A 20763-nucleotide genomic window follows, 5' to 3' on the forward strand; every position below is an offset into this window, starting at 1 on the left:
ATGTTAGCTATGCCCTAAAAATTAGATAAAATTGATCTAAAATAGAGATCCAAATTCCACATCAGTGAATAACTATATTCAAGATTAAGATCCAAATTGCACAAGATAAACAAAGAAACTAGAACAATTACAAAACGTTAGCAACTTAGCATACATTTACCTTAAATTTTGAGATCAAATTAGCCATTTTAAGGTAAATACATAGAAGTATAATAAAAAAGCTTACTCGTTCCAAAGCATAACAGAAATAATAGGAAAAAACAACTTCTAGTGTCAAACCCATAAATGAAAATCAATCTCGCTGATCACCTGAATAGAAAAAACTAGTAATAAAAAAAGTATAGAAAAAACTTACAATTTAAAAGCCTAAAAGTAATATAGGGAAACAAAAAACTTAGTGTCAACTAACAAGCAGAGTTTTTAATATTGAAGCAAACCTCCAAAATGACAATAAAAACTTAGTGTCAACTAACAAATAGAGTTTCTAATATTAAACTCCAATAAAGCTATTCTTCATCACCTAGCCAACCACAGAGGAAACATTGTGCAGTGTCTAAGCGAAGTTTGCTCTGTAAAATACCAAGGGAATATGGAGAAGTTTGCTCTTAAAGACTGCAAAGGCTACTAAAAAATTATATTATCCAGTATGTGCTTCAATTAGTGTGCGAACTCCCAATGATATAGCGTCAACAAATCACAGAAATGAATTGAACAAATCCCAATACGAAATTATTTGCCAACAAAACTATTTTCAGTTAAGATAACCAAAGAATTGCCCGACAAGCACCTTACGATGCCCAACTCAAGAATGCCCCATAGACGATCTCAAGTACTCAAGACTCTCTGGAAACAAGACTCTCTATTCTTCAGTCTGGCAAATCAAAACTTTAGCACACAGCAACGAAGCCAGATGCCCCAAGAAAATTGATATCCAATCCGTTATCCTAAAGATAAGATATCAACCAAAGGAACATAATAAGTCAGATCAATGGAGCATGCAATAAGGAAATTGATTGGAATGAAAAATCCGAGCTCAAAACAATTAGAACAGTTATAAGTTCAATGTTAGCACACCATGGAATTAGAAATGTTACAGTTACAATTAGAATGGTTATAAAGTCAATGTTAGCACACCATGTAAATAGAAATGTTATACTTGCAAAGGTTATACGATCAATGTTAGCACATCAAAATAGATGAGAATCAGAACAGTTATAACTAGGAACGGTTATGAGGCCAGTGTTGGAACAGTTATAATTAGCACACACAAGATAATAATTAAAATGCTTATAAAGTCAATGTTACAAGATCAAATACCCTAAAAATTAGGTAAATTAGATTTAAAATAGTGATCTAAATTCCATATTCCAAAATATCAGCACCTAACTATATTCAAGATTAAGATTACAAGACAACAAAATTAGAACGATTATAAAGTCAGCATTAACAAACTTACATCTTTAAATTAGAGATTAAATTAACCAATTTAAGGTAAAAGTATAGGTAAACAAAAAACTCATAATTCAAGAGAGTAAAAGAAAAATAGAGAAACAAAAAACTTGGCGGTGTCAAACTCAAAATGAATATCAAGATGACTCTGGCAGATGACATGGAAGTATAGCGACAAAAACTTTCAGTTCATAAGCGTAAAAGGAATGTAGGGTAACAAAAACTTTGTGCCAACTAACAAGCAGTGTCAAACTCACAATGAAAATCAAGATGATCTCAAGCTCTTAGGACTTACTGAACTCTCTCTACTAATCAGTCTGGCAAATAAAAACCATAGAACAAACCAACAAAGAATATAGAACTTAGGATACATAAACCAAAATTGTTTCATTATATCACTAACTTTCATTTACACTTGGAAACATAATGTTTGAGATCCATCCACACTTGCAAACATAATGTCTGAGATCCTAAAAGAATCATAATAAATTATCAGTGCTATCGCGAGGATGATCTAATTAACCATCTGAAAAAAATAAACAAGAAACCTAACGAGGCAGACATTAAAACAAAACATGATAAAATCCATCTCAAAACGGGACGCTCACCGTGTAACAATCAGTGCCCTAAAAATATTCAAGAACAACTAAATTGCACAAGATGAAACTAAACAGGTAGAACGATTATAAGGTCAGCACTAGCATACCAGAAACCAAAAAACTTGAGAATTAATCCCCGCTGTCGTAAGGTAAAATATCAACCAAAAAGATGTAGTAAGTCAGATCAACAGAGAATATAACGATAAATCGGTCTAAAAGCGAAATCCTATTACACAATAATCAATGCCCTTGGTCTAATCAAAACAATTAGAGTGGATATAAGATCCATGTTAGCAACCCAGATAATCAAAACTACTATTATTAGAATAGTAATAAGATCAACGTCAGCAAAGAACGTAACCTAAAAATTAGATAGGAACCAGAACGGTTAGAACTACAATGATTGTGAGGTCAATGCAAGAACGGTTATAACTATCACATCAGAAAATCATAATGACAACGGTTACAATGTCAATGTTTAGCATATCACATACCCTAAAAATTAGAGAAATCAATCTAAAATAGAGGTAAATTCCATCGTATCAATGTGTGTTTGGCAAATCCACTAAACATGTTATAGTTGATACAACCTTGGTCAAATATCTTGTTTTTCAGTTTGGTAAAAATTGGGCCCATGTTGAACTAGTATGCCAAAAATTAGGATGTGAATATGTCTCAATTGAAAACACAACCAGACAAAACTTTTATAAACTTTTTTTCTTTGTACATATACAAAATGCCTGAAACTATCTTCAGATACACTGAGATAGTCTACATGTTCAAGTGACGTTGTAGCTAACATTTTCAATGCTTTCACAATCATTGATCACAACCAATAGATCAAATTTAAAATTACTAAGCACTTCATACAGCCTCTTTTGTAGAGCACAGTTCTATAATTTCTGGATCACCTACTTCAAGATCACACGGCCGAAAATACTTGAGACCAACAAAGTTGAAATCTTTGTCAATGATATTTATGGCTCTTCTTTTGACATAATCTGTATTACTTCTGTATTTAATGTTTCTCAAGAAAAACAAAAGGTCTTTTGAAACCCTCTTTTACCCCACCTTATATTATTCATTCATATAAATGTGGTTTGTGTGAATTTAAATTATTTTATTCAAGAAGAGAGGTCGTCGAATGTTTAAGTTGAAGTCTTAAAACATATTATATATTAGCAATGACAAAATGCCCCCTTGTTCCTAAAGTTCTGATTTGTAATAATTTCTTCATGTAATGCGTTAGATACATTATATATATATTTCGGATGTTTATAATGATTTTAATAATATATCATATTTTGTATTGAATTTGAGATATACATATCTCAATTTTAATTGTGGCAATTAAGTGGAGGGAGGAAGGGAGAGAGAACAAATAAGAAGAAAAACAAAAGGACTTTTGACACCCTCTTTTACCCCCAACCTTATATAAGCATGTGGCTCAAACAGAGTCTTGTGAGGGCAAGCTTCCTACGACACTTGTTGAGGTCATTAATATTGGGAAACAAAAACTACTTATGATAATGATAAATATAGAACTAAATTAAACAAATTCCAGTGTTGATAATTATAGGGGTTAAACTACTTACAGTGCCTAACCAAAGATCGATTTGTACAACACCTCCAAGTCCTCAGAAATCTTGGGAGCCTAAATAATTTTAACCTGTGTGGATCGCAACCATAGAACAGACCAACAAAGAACATATTATATATAAGAACAAAGCTAGCTTTTTTACCATCTAGGGTGCCAAGTCTATACAATCTACAACCAGTCACCATCTGTACTTGTGAAACAAATATAGAGATCCTAAATAAGAACAATTTAAAAAACACTAGATAAAATATAACACAAAAAACCTACAAATCAAATCAACAGGAACAAATTTGAAGATAAAAACTATCAGAAGAAGCTTCTAAAAATTTTATAGGAACTATTAAAAGAAACTTCTCAAAATAGACTATTAAAAGAAACTTCTCAAAATTTTATTGGAACTATTAGAAGAAACTTTTCAAGATTTTACAGAAAATTTCATTCAATAATACAAAAAAAATATTCTGATAACTTAAAAATAAATTAATATAAGCCTCCAGTTTACCAACCAAGAAGTCTTGGCCTACAAAGAGAAAGAAATCATGTTCCAGTAGTTGTTGTGGCCTGAAATTACAGAAGTCAAAAAGTCGTTTCTGTAGATAGAAAGCGACAAAGTTGAGACAGTGCAAAGAGTGTGACAACCGAGAAAGAAACACAAGACAGGGAAAAGTTGAAACTGAGACAAGCTGACATGCAACTCCTGTGCATAAACTATAAATTGAAAAATTCCTTGGAGACCCCAAATCATGGGACCCAAGGGGGGACAGGTGAGGTGTCAACCCCTGGTTGCATGATCTACTGTTCATGAACAGTAGATCATGCAACCAGGGGTTGACACCTCACCTGTCCCCCCTTGGGTCCCATGATTTGGGGTCCCTGTAGAACAACTCCTATAAATTAGTCTGCTCACAGAGCAACTCAGCCGGTACAAGGTAAGGATTCGAAAAACATGTATAGAATATAAAACAGAAGACAGAAAAGATAGCAACTTGCATAAACCAAAATTTTAGCCCATTCAGAGAGCAACAAAAGCTGTACGTGAAGTTCTCTTAAATGTCGTTAGAAGTCAAATTTTCACAAGTACTATTTTGTCCAATCATTTTCTACAGAGAACTACAACGGACCTTAGTTTCTCCAACCTGCAAGTTATCATGATTTGCAATTTGACAGTTATCTAGGCCCCAGTCCATAAACCCATGAACCACATTAAAGAAATACCTGCCAGTACTCTCAATCCGATGAATTGGGCTTAAGTGCAATTTATCTACTGGTTACCTGTATGCACATGTGCACGTGCAAAGAAAATCAATAGGAGTATATGCTTGCATACAAAATGATGTCCTCTAATCTAAGTTGCATGGGTACAGGTATGGGTATAGGACACGACAAATTCGTTAAAGTTAAGGACGCGAACACGACTATATACATGTATGTTATGTATATATTTGTATTAAAATTAATAATTTACATAAGATCAATGTTCTTTTTTCATTTACATAAGATTAACATATAAAAAAATAGACGTGAAGTGTGGGTCCACTAGTGTGAACACCGTGCAAAGCATGGCATATTTTTCCCCACTATAGTAATCCCGGTTCATTTTTGAATTTTTAATTGCAACAGTATCCTGCCTCCGCTACACATGCGCTACAGTAATATTTTTTTCAAAAATGGTGTCCAGTTTTTCATTTTGCTACAGTGGTATTTCCTGTAGCATGAATAGTGAATCTTCTCCCATGTGTATATAGAGGAATAGATTTCAAATTAAACATGTATTATATAATCGAGCATACGCCTAAATAAATGTATGCATATTTTCAAGAATATACGCCCAACAAGTGGTATTTCAATTAAAACATATGTTATATAATCGAGCATACGTCTGAATAAATGTATGTATATATTCAAGAAGTGTCCAAGAAATTTCAGTATGATTACAGGTACGTGTTGGTAGAAGTACCCAAGTAACATAGCCTCTAGTACTACAAGAAAAATAATACTAGCAAACAATAAATTTAATGTAGAGTAGTGCTTCCTTTTTCGTCTTCCATTACAAGAACTATCACTTACCCTGTGCTGTTTATTTTGATAATTCATAAATATTAACATACATATCAGTACAACGAAAATCAATCTCAGGCCAGGGATGCTCAAAAACTAAGATAATTTATGAAGCTATTGCTAGAACCGATCTACAACCACTGTACTATCAATGAAAGAAACTACAATCATTAGCACCATTGAGGCAAGGATCATATTTGTATGGATAAACTGATCATGGAATTAACTTACATCTAAAGTTAAACCAAAATTCCACAATGCATAGCTTCAATGTTTTCCAGAGCAAGTTCCTTTCGGGCTTAAAAACTAAAACTGCACAAGATGACTCTTAAGATCAGGTTAAACATACCCACTACAGAGAAAAAGAGACACCTGGGAGGGAAGTGTTTGACAAGTATTTTAAGTTTAAAAAAATATCGCATAATTGAGTATATGTTTGAAAAAATGTGATGCGTGTCGGGTACGTATCGGGTACAGGTACGGCTTCCTGATAGGAGAACCCGAGTAACATAGCGGCAGATGATTTTCTAAAAGTTTTTACAAATTATAGCCACAATCATAGGACATATGGTTTCTGAAAAAGATGATACCACAACCTGTAACAAAAAATCATGTTTATCAATTATTTTCTAAGAGTTGTTACAAGTTGTTATGGCCACAATTATATATTTTTACAAAAACTCATGTTTATCAATTATTTTCTAAAAGTTGTTACAAGTTATGGCCACAATTATATGTTTTTTCATTCATAGTTTATATGCCCACAATAATATATTTTTACAAAAACTCATGCTTATCAATTATTTTCTAAGAGTTGTTACAAGTTATGGCCACAATTATATGTTTTTTCATTCATAGTTTATATGAAAGTAACAGAATGTCATATTGAAAAATCATGACATAGCACTATAAACTTAGGACCTGATACACAGTTAACATGAAATGTAGCCACAATCATAGGTCATATGGTTTCTGAAAAAGATGATACCAGAACTTGTAACAAAAATTCATGTTTATCAATTATTTTCTAAGAGTTGTTACAAGTTATGGCCACAATTATATATTTTTTCATTCATAGTTTATATGAAAGTAACAGAATGTCATATTGAAAAATCATGACATAACACTATCAACTTCTGACCTGATACACAGTTAACATGAAATGTAGTTTACTGAAAAATCATGACATAACACTATCAATTTCTGACCTGATACACAGTTAACATGAAATGTAGTTTTTTCACCTAATACAAGTATCAATACATGCTCTGATTTTAATGACATTTAGAAAAAGATTTTACTGAAAAATCATGACATAACACTATCAATTTCTCACCTGATACAAAGTTAACATGAAATGTAGTTTTTTTTACCTAAATACAAGTATCAATACATGCTCTGATTTTAATGACACTTAGAAAAGGAGTTTACTGAAAAATCATGACATAACACTATCAATTTCTGACCTGATACACAGTTAACATGAAATGTAGTTTTTTTACCTAAATACAAGTATCAATACATGCTCTGATTTTAATGACATTTAGAAAGTATGAAACTTAAGACGTTCAAACACAAAAGAATATTAATAGCAAGAAGTCGCCATAAATTGCTGTGATCCAAAGGAGGAATCCTTGAGAAATTATTAGAACTGGTAATAGTTTCTGCAAAGATAATCCATCTCACCTATTGAAGTACTACTACAAATTCACATAAACAGAAGAAACTACATATAAACAGAACAAAACCTAATCAACAAAACTCCAAACAGAACAAGAAAGAACAAGGCACAGCTACAAAGATAATGTAATAATAGAAATGGCAAAAATGTAAGGGTGGATACTAAAACTAGCATAGAAGAGAAACGCCAAGAAATGAAGGCAAAACAGGAAACTAGAAAAAGTGAACTCTGCAGAAAACAAGGGAAAATACAAAGATAATGCCAAATAACCCATGAATGTTGAATGAAAAATAGACTTTCACAATCATATGTTTAAATGTTGCATTACAAATGGACAGCAACCTGATGCCAAGTCTACATAAAAGTTCACAAAAAACTCACTGAAGTGACCACATAATGTCGCTACATGGGAAAACTTAACATGTAGAATCTTGACACCCTCAACTGAATGGTCCACCTGGACTACTGCTGTACATGATGATTTTAATTCTTCATGTAGAAACTTGACACCCTCAATTGAATGGTCCACCTGGACTACTGCTGTACATGATGATTTTAATTCTTCTGATTTCTAATTCCACAACTCAAGGATATAACCCTAGTAGCTGTCTCCCAGAATGGATTTCCTGTGTTGCTAAACTAGGACAGTGGTCCACCTGCACTACTTCTGTTGTACATGATGATTTTAATTCTTCCACAACTCAAGGATATAACCCTAGTAGCTGTCTACCAGAACGGATTTCCCATGATGCTAAACTATGACAGTCTCCATGCTCTTCACCCTTCTAAATTTCTCCCTTTAGTAAGGCATATGCTTCTGTAAGCACAAGATAAGAGAATAATTTCTAATCGATTCTTGTCCAACTTAATCATGAATTGTCTTATAGAAGCACAAGAGAATAATTTCGAACAGAATCTTGTGCAACTTAATCATGAATGTCTTTATGCCCTTCGACCACATAAATTTGTTTTTCCATTTATTAAAAATTAAGAGGGGCGTGACCTTAATATACCAGAATGAACTTCCAATGGCTGTCTAACCCCAGTTGACATAATAATGGCTGTCGAACCCCGTTGACATAATAAGATACCACCCTCAACATAGACCAGACCAAGCAAGTGATACATCCCTCAGATATTAGCAGAATAGAAGGTTCGACAGTACCAAAGCACCTCTCCCAAACCGAAAGTCCAACACTAACCAATAGTAGTAGTAGATATCATATCAGCTTCAAGCCCTTTAGCAGGGACATGATTCTCGAATACAGAACCGACAGTGCAAAAGTCAGATATGAAAAGAACACTGATCTCACATATCAAACAGTAGAATATCAACCACCGAACTCTTAACCACAGAAAAAGGTAGCCACTGTGATTTCAAAATCTATCTCATGCAAACAAAGCTCCAGACACTCTTAACCACAGAAAAAGGTAGCCACTGTGATTTCAAAATCTATCTCATGCAAACAAAGCTCCAGACCACAGAATATAGAAAATCAAACCTGAAAAATTAGTTGAAAGGTCACCAAACAAACATACCGAGAAGATCCGCAAAATGCCCATGCCAAACTGGCGTGATTTAGGTGAGGAAAGCAGAGATCTCAGTGATCAATTAGGCTGCCTAATCCGGGTCATCAACTGGATAATCTTCTGATAACAAGAAAGTAAATCAACATCTTCCTACCACCGGAGCTGCTATTCATTGCATTCTTAATCTCCACATGAACAGACGACCCCACCTCAGAGAGCTCTCTGTATCAATTAACAGCACAATTAACAGCACAATCTAAAGTTCTATTTCGTTATTGATTCAACCTAACTTCTTAACTATCACTTTTCTGAACTCATTTCATTTCATTCTTCGTTTCAGCTGAAACAATTATCTTGTCTAACTAACAATGACCATCAAGCTTTTATTGGATTTGGTCTGATTGAACCCAGACCATCATATCTTCCTACATTAGTTTAGCGTGTCTCTGCATTTAAACCAAGTAGTTGATTCTGAATCCTGATTGTCACTCATCTGCACTTATCCTTGAACAGGACGCTAATAAAAGAGAACAATATGGTTCCACCAAACATTGATCTTCGTATAAAATTGTGTTAAGCACATAGATTCAATAATAGCCTAACAATGCTCGTGCATGTGGTATACAAGGACACTCCATAGACCATGGTACAACAGAAAACAAATAAAAAACATGAAACAATTCCCCACATTTTTTGCACCATTTTATGACCACCAGTTGAATTTTCATACTATATGCTGATACTTATCCTTCTGTAAGAGAAAAAATAATTTGAAGCACCCATCAACACATTATGCACATATCACCCAAGGAATCAAATCAAGAAATCATGAAGATTTTAATTGCCAATAAAAGAACTATATCCTAGCATGTAGTCCAAATAATGTGCAGACCTCCATCTAGTGACCTACATCTCTCTCTATATATATATACACTGTCGAAATCACAGAATGGAACTAAACAAAACTATGATATGATAATCACAGAATGGAACTAAACAAAATTATGATATAATAATTATCAGGCAACAATAAAAGCTTACAGTGCCTACCCACAGTCGCTCCACTAAGATGTACCGCGATGAAATCACAGAATTGAACTAAATTAATTTCTACTATGATAATCATTGGGCAACAATGAACTTACAGTGCCAACCCAAGATTGCTCCACTAAGATATCTCAAGTCCCAATTTTTTTTAAAACTGAAACTCCCAGAGGATGATTAAGCTATTCTACACCAACTTGCAGATAAAAGCCATAGAAGTATCAGGCAACAAGAACAACAAGAAACTTACAGTGCCTAAGCCAAGGTTTCAGGACTTTCTGAAACATAAACTCCCAAATGATGGACAAGATATCCTTCACCATCTGCCAAATCAAGACCATAGGACAATTATCACACAATAAAAGCTTACAGTAGTTATGTTTCTACTAACCCAAGGTTGCTCCCTTCAATTGCGTCAGAGTCCTCAGAATTTATTGAAAGTGGAACTCCCAAAATGATAATCATTCTATTCTTCACCTGCTCCACTAAGATATCTCAAGTCCCCGGGCCTTTTTGAAGCCAAAACTCCCAGAGGATGATTAAGCTATTCTACACCAACTTGCAGATCAAAGCCATTGAAGTATCGGGCAACAAGAAGCTTACAGTGCCTAACCCAAAGTTTCAGGACTTTTTGAAATATAAACTCCCAAATGGTGGACAAGATATCCTTCACCATCTGCCCAATCAAGACCATAGGACAATTATCACACAATAGAGATTACAGTGGTTATGTGCCTACTTACAGTGGTTATGTGCCTACTAACCCAAGGTTGCTCCCTTCAATTGCATCCGAATACTCTTGAAAGTGAAACTCCCAAAATGATAACTCATGCTACTCTTCACCATCTAGCAGATCAAAACCATATAGAAGAGGCATAGACAAACGAGAGCTTACAGTGCCTAAGGGGGTGTTTGGCAATCTGAAAGTGAATTTAAAATATGTTACTTTTTTTTGCAAATGACTTTTACATCCTTGTCAGCACGCAAGTGAAATACAATGTTTGTTTGAAAATTTAAATTATTATCGAAAGTGCAATGTGAAGATGATGTGGCAAAATAAGATTAATTAGAAAATATAATTAAAATTATTTAATTAAATTAGTTACCTTTTTGTCACTTTCATGTGACTTCACCACTTTTTTAGGGGAAGTCAAAATTGCATTAAATCTTATGTGGCAACTTTCTTACATCTCACTTTCATAACCACTTACATGAAAACAAACACCTTAATTGTTAAATGAAAGTAACTTTTCACTTTCATCTTTCACTTGCATGCAAACAAACACCCCCTAAACCACAGTCGTTCCGTAAAAGATTTACCAAGTCCTCAGCTCTCTTTGAAACTAAAAACTCCCAAATGACAATTAATCTTCACCATCTGACAGATTAGAAACATACAAGAATTATAAGCCGTAAGATATTCTTATGCAGATCAAATCACAGAAGATCATCCGCGAAATATCTCAAGTCCACCGAACTTAGGCAGATCAAAACCATAGAAGAGGTACAGGAAAACAAGAAGCTTACAATGCTTCCCCCAAGGTTGTTCAATAAAACATGTCAAGTCCTCAAGAATATTTGGACTCTCAGACCAAAACTCTCAAAAGATAATTAACTCCAGGCAGATCAGCCCCATAGAATTATTAGGCAACAAGAAACTTGACAGTGCCTCACACATTGCGCTCCACAAGAGATATCGAGCCCTCTAAACATTTTGACACCAGAACTCCCAAATGACAAGCTACCAAGTCTTCACCATCTGGTGAATCAAAACACTAGAAGATTTATTGGGCAATCAAAACCATATCAAAGAATTATTGCTCAATGAAAGATCTCTAAACATCAGAACTTTTTGAAGCCAAAGCTCCATCATGATAATCAAGCTATTCTTCACATCCTGGTAGAGCAAAACAATCAAAGAGGTAGGTACAAGAAGATTACAGTGCCTAACAAAAGGCTGCTCCATAAGAAGTGTAGAACCTTTTGCAACCAAAGCTCATAGATTATAATCAAGCTATTCTTCACTATCTAGCAGAACCATCGAAGAGGTATAAGGAAACAAAAGCTTACAGACAAGACGCTTACAATGCCGAACCCAAGGTCGCTCCATATCGTTCTCAGAATTTTTTGAAACAGAGAACGCAAGAAGGTTGTTCTTCACCATCTGTCATACCAAACCATAAATAATGGTTCTGTAACAAGAGACTTACAGCGCATGGCCCCTGCCTGACATTAAATTTATCAAGAATTTTTTGAAACAGAGAACACAATTAGGTTGTTATTCACCATCTGTCAGACCGAACCATAAATAATGGCTCGTAACAAGAGACTTACAGCGTATGTCCCCTGGCCCTGGCTGACATTAAATTTATCAAGAGCTCAAGACTTCATGAAACTGAAACCGCTAATGTCTAACAAGGTGGTCTGCACCATCTGCCAGATAAAAAGGAGGTACAGCAAACACAGACTTACATCGTCAAGTATTGTGGACAATTTACATTGCCGAATAATGTGCAAGCTTCCTATGATACTTCATCTACTGTCCAAGATCTCATAACTACAGCTCACAGAGCTGAACTACACAAATACATAGGATATTGTTGAGCAACAAAACACTTACTGTCCAAGATCGCAAAACTACGGATCACAGAACTGAGCTAAACCGATACATAGGATATTATTGAGCAAAAGAAAACTTACAAAGTTAAGCCCAAGGTTGCCCCGTAAGAGATCGAGTCGTGACCGAAAGTTCCGATAATGATAAAACTACATTACCAAGTCACAGATCAAAGCTACAGAAAAATCATCGGGCAACAAAAACTTACAGTGCCTAAAAGATATGAGCTGCCTAAAAGATATGAGCTCGGGACCATCTAAAACCAAAGCCTCCGAACAATGAACAAGCCACTCCTCACCATCTGGCAGATCAAAACCACAGAAATTATGCAAAAACAAAGACTTAACGGTCTCAAATAATGAGCAAACTTTTTACGATGTTCTTGATGTCCTTTACTTCTGTGAGTGTGTGTGCCAAGTCTCAAATAATGAGCAAACTTTTTACGATGTTCTTGATGTCCTTTACTTCTGTGAGTGTGTGTGCCAACAAATATCACAGTACCGAACTAAACAAATTAAGCCATGATAACTATTAGGTAATAAATAGCCTTACAGTTCCTAGCGCAAGGTCGCTCTGTAGGGCAGTGAAGTCCCTGGACTTTGAAGAAGGAACTCCCAAATTATAGTCCATTCTCAAACTGGCAGATCAGAACTATGAAAAGAATCATTGGGCAACAAGAAACTTACAACGCCTAACGCAGACACCGCTCTGTAAAAGAGTCCTCGTCCCCAGGGTTTTTTCCAAACCAGAACTCCTATAAAGCTCTTCTTCAATATCTTACTGCTGCTTAAAGTGCCAAACACAAGATTTCAGTGATGTTTTGAAGCTAGAACTCTGAAATAACAATCAATCTACTCTTCCACCATTTGATTGATTAAAGCCATTGAAATTGGTGGCAACAAAATGCAGCCACCAATTGATTGATTAAAGCCATAGGAATTGGTGGCAACCAAATGCAGCGATAGAATTCCACACGAAGGGGGGGAAGGGCAGGAGGGTGATTCTTATGGTGCATAACAAAAGGATAGCAGCGTGTGCTGACAATATTGCAGACTATATTGCAGAACTGAATGCAACAGATTATGGTACAATACGTATCCAGAAACTAAGAAGCTTACAGTGCCAAAACCAAGGTTGCTCCGTAAGAATTACATGTCAAGTCCATAGGATCTGAACTGAAGCACCCAAATGATAATCAGTTCTGGGCAACTGGCAAATCAAAACCATAAATGAATTTTTTGGCAACAAGAAGCTCACAATGCCGACCGCTACGTTGCTCCATATAAGAGCCCCATTACTTTGTCAAACCAAAGCTCCAAAATGACAATCAAGATATTCTATGTCATCTGGCCAATCAAAATATATAGAAGAACTACTGGGCACCAAAGGGTTTACAGTGCCTAACACAAGGCTGCCATTGGTAGACACTCCCAACCAACAACCAAGCTATTCTTATCAAAGCCATAGAATTACCGGGCAACAAAAAGCTTCTGGCGCCTAATGAAAGGTTCCTCTGTGAAATCCCAACTGACAATCCAAGCTATTCTTCACAATCTGGCAGATCAAAACTATAGAAGAGGACGGAAACACAAAATCCTAGTGCCTAGCCCAAGGTTCCACAAGTCCACAGGAAACCGAAACTTCCAAACAACCAAGCTGTTCTTCATCATCTAGCAGGTCGAAACCACAGAAGAAGTATAATGAACCAAAAACAACTGACCGCACAAAAATCCAAGATAATTCTATAAATGATAATAAATAATTCTATAAATGTTAATATGTCCTCAGGGCTTTTTGATATCAAGGCTCAGAAATAATAATTTAGCTATTCGTCACCATCTGCCGGATCAAAACCAAGGATTATCGGACAACAGAGAACTTACAGTACCTAATGAATTGTTCCTTAAGAAGTTTGAAATCCCTCAAGATGACCAAGCTATTCTTCACCATCTGGCTGATGTGGATAATCAAAACCACAGGGGACTGAGAAAATTTACAGGGCAACAGAGAACTTACAGTACCTAACACAGGATTGAGTAAACGATATTCTTCATGACTTTTGGAACTGGAACTCGCAAATGATAATCACGATGAATCTGCCAGATTAAAAGCACAGAAGCATATAGAACATAAGCCAAAATCAGTGCATTATCATATAGCGCCACCCTTCATCCATTTAATAAGACACTGTCAAAGATCCCAAATAAATCACGATAAATGAACAAGAAACCTAGCGAGGCAGGAAATAAAACAAATAACAAATAATGATAAATGATGAACAATTTATTGTTTCGATCTTGTTGATTAAACCAGAACTACTACCTGATCCATACTACTCTACAATCTGGCAGCTCAAAACCATAGACGAAGTAGTCCAAACAAAAAAGAACTGGTAGTGCATAACCTAAGTTTGCTTTGTTAATGATGAAGTCCTCAGAGCATTATGAAACCCACTCCTAAAAATTAACGAGATAATCTGCTGAATCAAAACCATGCCAGGATTACTGGGCAACAGAGAACTAACATCGTCTTATGGAAGGTTGTTCCTTAAAATATTTGAGCCCTGACCGTAACTTGCAAATATTATTCTTCAAAGAAGATGAACTCATGAATCACAATGAATCTGACGGCTCGAAAGCATAGAACTACAGAGAAACAAAAACATACATTTTAGAAACACAAAAGAAATTTAGAGAAACGAAAGACTTACAGCGCAAACTTTCTATTATTGAAAGCAAAACCCCAAAATGACAATATCGTTGTTCGTCATCAACTGGCCGATCAAAACCGTAGAAGTATTGTGCAACAAAAGACAAACAGTGCCAAAGCAAAGTCTTCTCTCTAAAAAACATCACGTCCTCAAAATATAAACTAGTTTTTGAGAATTAAGGAAAATTTTGGAAACAACTGTCTGTACGCGAAATCAAGGTGGATTAATTCACACAAACAAATTAAAGGAATATGCAGAAGCTAGCTTTGAAAAACCGCGAAGACAAAAAAAATCAAGGGAATCTGCAGAAGCCAGCTTTAAAATACTGCAAAGACCAATAAAGAAACTATGATCTGCAGAAGCTAGCTTTAAAATACTGCAAAGACCACTAAAGGAACTGGCATCTAGTATGTGCTTCAAATAATATGGACTCACCATAATTTAGTGTCAACCAAATCAGAGAACTGAACTAAACAGATCCCAGTATGAAAACTACTTCCCAATAGAACAACTTACAGTTAAGAAAACCAAAGTTTCTATGGTCCTCAGTCTTCTTGAAACGGAAACTTCCAAACTGAAAATCAAGCTATTCTTTCACCTGATAAGTTTGAAGCGATAAAAGCAGAAATGCAAAACAAAACCGTTACAGTGCCCAACTCCAGATTGCTCCATAAATAATCTCCAGTCCTCAAGACCATCTGGATTGCTCTCTACTCCACAGTCTGGCAAATCAGAGCCATACAACAAACCAATAGAACAAACCAATAGAATATAGAACATAAGCCAAAATCAGTGCATTATGCCACCCTTCATCCATCTAATAAGACATAATGTCAAAGATCCCAAAAAGAATCACGATAAATGAACAAGAAACCTAGTGAGGCAGGAAATGAAACAAATAATGATAAAAGACGAACAATTTATTGTTACGATCTTGTTGATTAAACCAGAACTCCAGAACTCCTACCTGATGCAAACTATTCTACAATCTGGCAGCTCAAAACCATAGACGAAGTAGTCCAAACAGAAAAGAACTGGTAGTGCATAACCTAAGTTTGCTTTGTTAATGATGAAGTCCTCAGAGCATTATGAAACCCACTCCTAAAAATTAACGAGATAATCTGCTGAATCAAAACCATGCTAGGTTAACCCGGCAACAGAGAACTTACATCGCCATATGGAAGGTTGTTCCTTAAAAGATTTGAGCCCTGACCATAACTTGCAAATATTATTCGTCAAAATCAAAGACGACGATAAAAAAAATTTATTGGGCAACAGAAAACAGATAGCATATAGCCCAAGCTTGCCCCATAAAAGATATTCTTCACGATTTCTGAAATGAGAACCTCACTAATGAAAAAAAGTTGTTCTTCACCATCTAACAGATTAGAAGTATTGAGGTAAAGAGAAACAAACTTGCGATGTAAACGCGTAAAGCATAGACAAACAAAAAAACATGCAGTGTCAGTCAACTAATGCCCCAAACTTTCTATCATTTAACTTGCGATGTGAAAGCGTAAAGCATATGGAAACAAAAAGCTAGCAGTGCCACTTAACATCCGAACTTCCTATTATTGAAAACAGAAGTCCAAAATGATGATAAAGATATTCTTCTTCGTCTGGCTGATCAAAACCAGAACTTACACTGCCTAAGCCAAGGTTGCTCTCTAAAAAAATATCAAGTCCTCAAGACATAAACTAATCTTCTGAGAATAAGGAAGAAGAAAATTGAAACGACTCTGTACATAAACTTGTGCATTGCTTCAGGCAGACTAATCAAAGGACTAGAGAATTAGCTTAAAATACCGTTATCAATCACAGAACTGAACTGAACTGAACTGACCAACTTACAGTTAAGCTAACCAAAGGTATGTACCAGATACTGTCCACGGCCACTCTTCGAACCGAAGCTTCCAAATTGAAAAGAAACCTATTCCTTGCCATCTACCAGATCAAAATTCATAAAAGAAGAATTGGACAGAAAAAATCATACAGTGCCTAAGTTGGACACCAAAAATCTTACAGTACATATCTCAAGACTGCTCAGGAAAGGATCTTCAGTCTGGTATATCAAAACCATAGAACACCTATCAGAATCAACGGCACTACTACCAGGACTAATCCCATTAACCATCTGAAAATATCAACAGCGAGCAATGCCCTAAGCATGTCCAAGAACGACCAAATCACATAAGGTCAGCGTTAACATACCAGATACCCCAAGAATTGTGTGTTTGGGATCCAATTAAGGTACAACCAAAAGAAGTCAGATCAGCAGAGCACAGAATGATAAAACTGATCTAAAGACAGATCTAACTCCAGCACAGTCAGAACCCTATAGTACAATCAAAACAATTAGACGGTTATTAGTTCAACGATAGCATACCAAATAATTATAACAGTTATGAATTAGGGCCACGACAAATAGAATGGTTATAAGAATGTTAGCAGATTTATATTTAACACGCCAGGCACCCCCAAAAAAAAGAAAAAAAAAGAAAAAAAAGAAAAATAGATGAAATTGATCTAAAATAGAGATCCAAATTGCACAAGAACAAACAAAATAAGTAGAAAGATTGTGAAGTTAGCATTAGAACACATGTTTATCCAATAATCAACGATCAAGTTAACCAATTTATGGTAAAATACTAAGCCAATTTATGGTAAAATATTAACGAAAAGGACTGGTTAATTCGATGAACAACAATCCAACATAGATATCCTACATACATTCGGCATCCAGATCCAAACTGCACAAGACAAATCAAAATAAGTAAAAAGAATATAAGGTCAGCGTAAGCAAAACTAGAGTCCTAACTCCATAATAATCAGTACCTTACATATATTAAAGATCCAAATAACACGAGATGAATCAAAACAAGAAGAAGATAAGGTCAGCGCTGGCAAATCATAGGCAAAACCTGATAGGCCAGAGACATAGACAACGGTAAAATCAATATAAAAGAGAATAATCATGATCGAGATCTAAATCGGACATCATAAAACAAAATAAGGAGATCGATAAAAATTAAAGAGCCAATAACCCGTCAGAGGTTAGAATCAACCCAAAAAAACCTAATAAATCGTTTGATCTAAGATCAACAGAAGATTCAGTGATCAGAAGTTACCAGAAAACTAAAGATCCAAATCTAATCTTTAAAATATCAACCAAAAAACCAAAAAAGGTCAGATTAATAGAATAGAAAACGATAAAATCGATCCAAAATTAGTTTTTTAGTTGACGGGTAGCATGAGGAGGTCAAAGTTGAGAAGTTTCCAGTAATTATTCTGTTGGGATTCCTTGTGCGCTGCCGAGGCCCGAGTAGGATAAGGTCAAAGTTGGGAAGTTTCCAGCGGAGCTCACGAAATACACTAATTTTTTGGGTTGTTTGTTTGAGTGGTTTTATCAAAAACCTTAGGGCCTGTTCGTTTGCCTTAAAAAATGGGAAATCAAAGAAATAGAAAACTATTTCTAAGAAAAATGGGTTTTTGAATTGTTTGGTTGGCTAAAAAAAAGGAAATCAAAGAAATGGAGATGAGATGAGATGAGTTGTCACATTATTATTGGATGATGTGAGTGATTTTTTAAGAAAACTAGTTTTGATGTTGTTCGGTTGGCGAAAAAAATAAGGAAATGAATTATAAGAAACAAGAAACTTATTTCCTGTAGTTTTGTTGTTTTTCTTTTGTTTGGTTCATTCTTAAAAATAAGAAATGAAATGAGATGAGATGAGTTGTCATTGTATTATTGGTTGATGTGAAGAAAGATTAAGAAATGTGTTTTCACAACTTTTTGGGATGAAATGGAAGAAATGAAATGTTAATGAGATGATGTGAATTGTTATAATATTTTATTCGATGATGTGAGTGATTTGAAATGATGAAAAGAGATGAGTTGAGTGATGTTTGGATGAAAATAATATTTTATTAGATGTGATGGATGAGTTGTTAGATGAAAATAATATTTTATTAGATATGGTGGATGAGTTGTTAGATGAAAATAATATTTTATTAGATATGGTGGATGAGTAGTTAGATGAAAATAATATTTTATTAGATGATGTGGATGAGTTGTTGGATGAAAATAATATTTTATTGGATGTTGTGGGTGAGTTTTAGGGATGGAAATGGAAAAAATGGACTATTTTGAGATTTCCACCTTTTCCATTTCCATTTCTTGGTTTTTAGGAAATAAACGAACAGGCCCTTATAGTAAATGGTTGATATTGACAGTTTTGTAAATAAAATTTTTCTAGAGATTTTATAAATTGTATTTGGTTAAAAAAAATTATAGAAATTTTTTTATAAAGTTCAGAAAAATAACTCATTTTATAAAAATCAATTTCCGCTCAAAATAGGCGAAAATCAATTTCCCCTCAAAAAGCAATGTTGTTTTAGCAATTGCTTCCTCCACAGTAGCTACTCTTTTATTACCTGGTGGTCGTATAGCTCATTCTAGATTTAAAATATCTCTTACTATGGATGAAACTTCTTTTTATTAAATAAAAAAAAGGAACCCAGCTCTGTATACTTATTGAATCTTCAGTTTTGATCATATGGGATGAAGCTCCCATGAGTGGTAAGAGATGTTTTGAAACTTTAGATAAATAATTTTGTGATCTTTTAGACATGCCTAATATACCATTTGGTGGAAAACCTATCATTTTAGGTGGTGATTTCATTTTGTGATCTTTTAGACATGCCTAATATACCATTTGGTGGAAAACCTATCATTTTAGGTGGTGATTTCAGACAAGTGCTTCCAGTTAAATCGCAAGGAACCATTTGGTGGAAAACCTATCATTTTAGGTGGTGATTTCAGACAAGTGCTTCCAGTTAAATCGCAAGGATCTAAAGAAGACATTATTAGTTCCTCAATTACTTTTCATACCTTTGGTCATACACTATCATATTTTTATTTTACCTAAAAACATGAGACTATTTAACCCTACATTAAATTTAATCGAGAGAGAATTTGTTTGTGTATTGGAGATGGAACCATAGAGGTTTGATGAAGATGATTGTGATAGCAAATGGATCAATATTCCAAGCCAATTTTTATTGCCTGCTAACAAAAATCCATTACATACCATTATTTCTGAAATTTATGACAATTTGCAAACTTCTTTTTTTTAATATTGATTATCTTAAAGAAATTAAGAGGAATTGTTACTCCAAAGAATTGTAATGTGGATGAAATAAATGATTTTATTTTGGATCTTATTTCTGGTAAATCTACAACCTATTTTAGTTGTGATTCAATTCGTTCGACTAGTGGAAACATAGACGAATTAGAGTTGTATTATCCACTAGAATTTTTGCACACATTAAGCTTTAATGGAATTCCACATCATGAATTGAATTTAAAAATTGGCATTCTGGTGATGTTAATGAGAAATTTAAATCAAGGAATGTGTCTTTCTAACGGAACAAGATTGTTAATAACACAATTAGGATTTAAAATAGTGGAAGGAA

The 20763-nt window shown here is 34.7% G+C and overlaps 2 long non-coding RNA genes across 8 annotated transcripts; both read right to left on the minus strand.

Annotated features, from left to right (window-relative positions):
- Positions 610–11128, minus strand: LOC109851499. 4 transcript variants are annotated; one of them, XR_002249847.1, is made up of 3 exons: positions 11068–11128; positions 8927–10881; positions 610–944 (listed from the first exon to the last, which is right to left on the minus strand). It is a non-coding gene; the product is annotated as an uncharacterized LOC109851499 (long non-coding RNA). The 4 variants fall into 4 exon arrangements; XR_002249848.1 differs by lacking the exon at positions 610–944 and adding an exon at positions 7644–8204; XR_002249846.1 differs by lacking the exon at positions 610–944 and having other exon boundaries at positions 8808–9139; positions 10212–10881.
- Positions 11251–18510, minus strand: LOC109851498. 4 transcript variants are annotated; one of them, XR_002249842.1, is made up of 4 exons: positions 15936–18510; positions 13131–15223; positions 12296–12879; positions 11251–12187 (listed from the first exon to the last, which is right to left on the minus strand). It is a non-coding gene; the product is annotated as an uncharacterized LOC109851498 (long non-coding RNA). The 4 variants fall into 4 exon arrangements; XR_002249844.1 differs by having other exon boundaries at positions 11253–11339; XR_002249843.1 differs by having other exon boundaries at positions 11253–11339; positions 11489–12879.

The sequence above is a fragment of the Asparagus officinalis genome, chromosome 8, assembly GCF_001876935.1.
Source record: "Asparagus officinalis chromosome 8, Aspof.V1, whole genome shotgun sequence".
NCBI classification, from domain to species: domain Eukaryota; kingdom Viridiplantae; phylum Streptophyta; class Magnoliopsida; order Asparagales; family Asparagaceae; genus Asparagus; species Asparagus officinalis.